We start from the raw sequence: 6,301 nt of genomic DNA on the forward strand, positions 1-6,301 counted from the left end.
ATTTTATTTTGAAGGTCACCTGCAAGTTGTCACAACCACGGTTCAATCCATCCACACCTGCTCACACGCAGTACAGTTTTCACTTATGGAATGGAAACATGACACTTAATTCAGTTATTGTCCTGGCAACATGACACTTAACTAAACTGACTAAACCAATTGAAAACACAAATCAATAACACTAACCACTGTTAAACTAACATGAACCACAATAACAACTTTAAATCCCCAAAACCCCGGACTCTCATGGTGCATTGCAGCACAATGTCCATTGTTCACTGTTGTTAGCTAATATCCCTAACTTCTCCAAAAATATTAGTCCTTTCCATTTTCGCAGTGTTCATCCTTGACCCAAAATATAAGCATACCAAATGACAAATGCCAGCTCTCCCTGGTTTCTCCATGATCAAAGCCATACACATAGACACACACACAGAGGCCACATGGCCATTATAATATAGATGGCATCCTTCATCAGCTGACAATGTTTGATCCGGATCTGATTCAGATTACAGATGTTGTGGCCATTTAAATTTTATATCTTAATCAAACGTACCCCAATCACACTGATATTTGAAAGACAAAGCTGGATCCAGATCTGATCTGGATTGTGGATTTTGAGGACACTTGAATTTAATATTGAAAAGCCCACAAACTGATAATCGGCCCAGCCGATTATCGTCTAGCTCTACATTTTACATTATATCTCAATCGAAAGTGCCTCAGTCACTCTCATTTTTCTGTTATGGATTTACCTACACCACCAAAATTGCATTGAAGTTCCAACTTTATGCCTGTCTATCTTCCAGTTATCAGTCAGAAACCAAATGCCAAAAAGTAATGACAAATTGTACATAGCAGAGATAAGTTATGTGAAAATTACCTGAAAAAGAATTCAGAAACCAAAAAAGTTGAGAGAAAAAAAAAACCCAACTTGACACCACCACAAAATACATCAAGTGCATTAACTAAATACATAGTCCTGAACAGTGATGCCAGTAACGCGTTACTCTAATCTGACCGCTTTTTTTTAGTAACGAGTAATCTAACGCGTTAATCTTTACAAATCAGTAATCAGATTAAAGTTACTTCTCCGAGTCACTGTGCATTACTATTATTTTTGCATTGTGGGTCGATAGCAGCATTAAACTTGGTCCGTGGGCAGGGGGTCGGGGTTCGACTGAACTGCCCACTTTAAGCAAGCTGTGAGCTTTTCATCCGCGTTTTGTTTTGTTTTTTTGCAACAGCTACGACTCGTCCTCACCTCTTAATGCGTGGTGACAATAGCACACCTGCACTAAGCTTTACAAAGACATTTTTATGCTTTTTTTTTTTCTCCGAGCCGCTCCGTATCTACTGCTAAAATCAGCTGAATCTCTGCAACACATCAACAACTAACACTATTTTCCACTCAAATGCACCTAAACTCTCTTTCTGAGGACCACATGATGTGAAAACGCAATAAAACTTTCTTACCTGTAAATCTGGTCATGTTTTCTGCATAAATAAATGTTATCCATTCTTTGTGCTCAAACGCCAAAGCAGGGGCGAATCCAGATGGAATGGGGGCATGGGGCAGGGATGTGCCCCCCCACAACACCGCTAGATTAAAGGTCCAGTTTTGAAGCCGGTTTTTTACTACAACTACTTAAAATAATAATAATTTCGACAAGTAAAACGTTTAGAGAGAATTTAAATGTTAGAAAAATGTTAGAAAGAATTTAAGTTACATTTATAAACAATGTAAGTTAGAAATTGCTGTCAACAGTTAAATATGAGGTCAAGAAAGAGGTCTTTATTTTACTTTTTATAAAACAAGTATTTATTTTCATTGAAGTCAAGAAAGGGTGACTATAAAGTGAGTTTTGGCAAAACAGGTATCATTGTCATGTTGAGGTGGCAGAGGGTTGTTGTCGGCAGCTGGGGAAAGTAACTTAAAACGTAACTAGTAATCTAACTTAGTTACTTTTACAATTGAGTAATCAGTAAAGTAACTAAGTTACTTTTTCAAGGAGTAATCAGTAATTGGATTACGTTTTCAAAGTAACTGTGGCAACACTGGTCCTGACATTTGATCACATCTAATTTAGCTTATAAAAAACCACTTCTAACAGGACTTTGACTGTGAATATTTTTTCCCCAAGGTAAAATTTTGTGGAATTGGAAACTAGTGTTTGTTGGCGGAGGTTTGCGCAGTGCTCTAGTTTATATTGAGGATTAACAGCTATTAAAACTAATGAACTGATTTGTTTTAAAGTATCAATATCTGAATATTGTTGAATGTTCTTTAATACTGTATTGTTTGCAAGTATGTATATATAATATAAAAATTTCAAATATTCAAGCAAATTGTAATAAAGACAAACCTTGAGCAATAGTGTACCATTTTACAGGAAAAACTTAATACATATTTTAGAAAGTACAAAACTTTTACACATTTTCTCTCTCTCTCTCTCTTACAAAACATTCTATTCCACACAGAATTTTTTTTTTTTTAACTATCACATTAAATATGCCTAAAACATTTGCATGTTGCTGCATGCCAGCACAGATCAAAATAGCGACTGGGGGCAGTGTGGTGTGATGTGCCCACAGATATGAGTACTACAGAGCACAGTCGCACTGAGGCACGCCTCAGTGTCGCAGTCCGAACGGTCTCCCCTAAAAATTGGTCTGCCCTGCCTTTACTGCGAATGCGTCATTTTGGACCACAGCAGCACATCTGAGACTGTCTCTCTACACCCAAAGCGATCAAAGGGAATAACGTGATTATTAACCATCAGATGACAAGGTAAAACTTCTTAAATCATTCTAAGTCAGTTAAGCAGAAAATGAAGCGATAATTGGCAAGTTGTTACTGATGCTCTGAAATGACGTAGGCACCGCAGCAGCTGTTGTGACGCTCGGATCATTCCCCCGTTTTTTAGGATGAGATAATGCTGAATTTATGTGGAAATGATTGTTGTCCAAAAGCTTCAGATATCTGTCGCTGAGATAGATGATGACTGCAGTGCAGTTTGAAGCAGAAACCAGGTGATAATTGGTGAATCACTGACGCTCAGAAATGACGCTGCTGATCTCCAAAATGATGCATGGGCAATGTAGGCAGGGCAGACCGATTTTTAGGGGAGACTGTTCAGTCTGTGACACCGGCAAGGGGACATGCTCTCCATTTTGAAGCCAGGCAACTCGGTGGCCAGCACGCGCTCATCTCATAAAGAAACAGCTGGAAAATGCTGGAAAGCTGCTCATGTTGGCAATGCTGCAACCAGAGGAAGAAGGGAGACATTTCCTTCCATAAGTAAGTAATTTTGGTTATTCTTGTTGCTTTTTCTGTGACTTTTGGGCAATAAACTAGTGTATCTTGCAGAGCGTCATGCCTGGGCAATGCATGAATATGAAGTTCTATACCATGTATATACAGTATTGACTCATGAATGATCATCTGCAAAAGCACTGATTATTGGATTTTTACTGTAACTTTTGAAGAGCCTGTACCCAATTTGAGGACTGAGAAACCACATGGAATGGAATTTTATTCAAACCTTAATTCAGTATGATACAAAAATGGATTTACCATGTGGAATTAATGTGGCCTGTGTGCCCAGCCTAGATTGTGTGTATGGCGATATTGTGCCTTATGTCTGCAGAATTCAGAAGCTGAATCATATCCGATCTGTGTAAACTTTCAACACTAAAACCACTTTGGCATTTGCACAGATTTGATCCTCGCACTGCCACGCCGTTCGTCCTGCCAATGTGCCCAACCTTTGTCCCACTTGACACCACGCTATGTAAAAATAAAACATTTCATAGCCGATGACATATTCGGTCTCAGAACCTCTCATCGCTCCCAGAATCACAGAGTAATGATCTCCAAAGATATGCAAGTTAGGTGAATTGGAAACTTTATAACTGTCCATCCAGGTCTCCCTTGTAAAAGAGATCTCTATCTCAGTGGGACTACCCTACTTAAATAAAGGTTAAATTAAATCACAGCTGCATTGTCTTGGGCGTCGTATGGCGGAGAATGCATTTGGAATAGTCTCAAAGGTCATAATGTATAGTAATGAATTGATAAAACAGTTGCATTTTGATTATGACGAGATGTAACATCTCATCATAATGGCAGCGCATCTGAATGATTATGACAAGATGTTACATCTATAATAAACATAATTTTATAGATACATTAGCTAATGCATAAGAAGGAATGAAAATACAATTCTTTTACCAATCCATTACAATATATAAATAATACTTTGAGATAAGATTCCAAATGCGTTCTCCACGGTACGACGAGCACGAGACAATGGGAGCAATGACAGAATGGTTTCATCAGCCAAGTTCTGAGAGCAAATGCGCCATCGGCTACGTAATCATTTTATTTTTATATAGCGCGGTGTCAAGTGGGACAAAAGCAGGTCGCATTGGCACGACAAATTCCATGGCGCAATGTAGGGATCAAATTTGTGCATGGATCAAGGTGACATGACTTCTTTGAATTATGACATGTTCAAGTTCAACTTCTGTACCTTGATGTTGCCCGGTCGTGCCTGGAATAAAATGTGATTCATGAATGATCATCCACAAAGGAATTGATTGAAGCTGAAACAGATCGGCTCTGTAAACTTCCAACACTAATATTTTGGAATGTGTGGGTGTCAGGGTAAGTTTAATACTTTCCTTACATAATTTAATGTAAATTCATTTTACTGGCTCAATATCCAGGTAAGAACAGTATTCTGACATGTATTTTGCAAGCATTTTTCCATGTGTGTTCACTGGCGTATTTATGTCCGCAGTGAAAATGCACACGGGCACATTTCCTATCAGGGCACTTTGTCAATATTTTGCCCAGTGTGAAAATGGTGGCTCGCTCTCCAAGAAGGGACATTCATGTTAAGTAGGCAGCATTGTGAGTACGCACTCTAATACTTGCATATGTGCATGTGCCTGGAAACTGAACAGAAGAACAAAGAGGAAACTGCCGTAACACCTGCCAGCAGCACTAATTCAACCAATGAGCCACCTGATTTACCCACAACCCTCTGTGTCCAGTGGAGGCTGAGCTCAGTGTGTCACATCTCTGTGCATGAAGTATTCTGAACTTTTACAGATTGTTGTGTTGAGTGCAGATTGCTGATGCTCAAACGTTCTCCTTCAGGATGCTCAGATCACACAATTTGTGGGGCAAGGTGTCCACTTCATGTCAGACATGTTTGATGGTTTGATAAAAACAGGATGTCTGTGGAGCAAAGATTCTCCCAAAACCTTTGAGGGTCATTAAAGTGTGTTTTTGTTTAATTCAGGCGAGTCTTGGCCCAGATTTGGATGCCAGATGTGTGGAGCTTCCCAGCGCACCAGGATGCATTAACAGTTTACTGCCACCAAAGCTCCCTGAGGTGAAGCACTGAAGTGACAGTTTAATGTTTCAGATGCATCTCACAGGAAGCAGCATGAAGGATTCTTTCCCCCTTGCTCCTCATACTGTTTTTCTTCTTAATCTTCTGCAGTGGCCATAACTCAGCGTCAAATTCATATTTTGCCGCTTTACGTGATTGGTGATGTGTGCAGGCAAAATGTACATGCGTGATGAAGGCACGTCTTGCTTTTGGGTGATTCTTAGACTACGGGCACTTATTATGTCCTTTGATTATATTGTATGAAAAACAGAAAAAGGGAAATTTCACACTTTTATAGTTATCTTTACAATGAAAGTGTGTTAAGAAATTTGTTCTAGTAGTCTATGATGATTTTTTTCACGTTTTTTCAGCATCATTATATGCAAATATTGCCGTTTTGTGCTTGTCCCACACCCAGACTTTTGATCTTCAATGATAAAAATGAATGGTAAAGAAACATTTTTTCTAATGTTTTAAAATATCTCTGAATAAAATATCAGTAAAATAATCAAAACATAATTGGGGTATTCAATGTCATACAACTGTTGTGATTTTTTTTTTTTTTTTTTAAACAAAATGTAGTTGTCCCACACTATTGCCGTAATTTCCACCACAACACGAATGTCCCTTTAAACAGTTAAGTATGAAAGATTGTTTAGGTAGTTTCTATGGAGATAAACAGTGACATCAGAGCACATGTATATAGCGCCAAATCACAACAGTTGCCCCAAGGGGCTTTATATTTTAAGGCAATGGTGTGGTGGAAATTACATTTACAAGGCCAATAGTGCCCGTAGTTAAAGAAGCACCCTTTTATGTCCTACCAGTATTGGACGTCAGACCTGGATTATTGTGGTGTAAGGTACAAATGTTGTGATGGCAGAAATGAACTTGGC

This window comes from Thalassophryne amazonica, chromosome 17 (genome assembly GCF_902500255.1).
Source record: "Thalassophryne amazonica chromosome 17, fThaAma1.1, whole genome shotgun sequence".
Classification (NCBI taxonomy): domain Eukaryota; kingdom Metazoa; phylum Chordata; class Actinopteri; order Batrachoidiformes; family Batrachoididae; genus Thalassophryne; species Thalassophryne amazonica.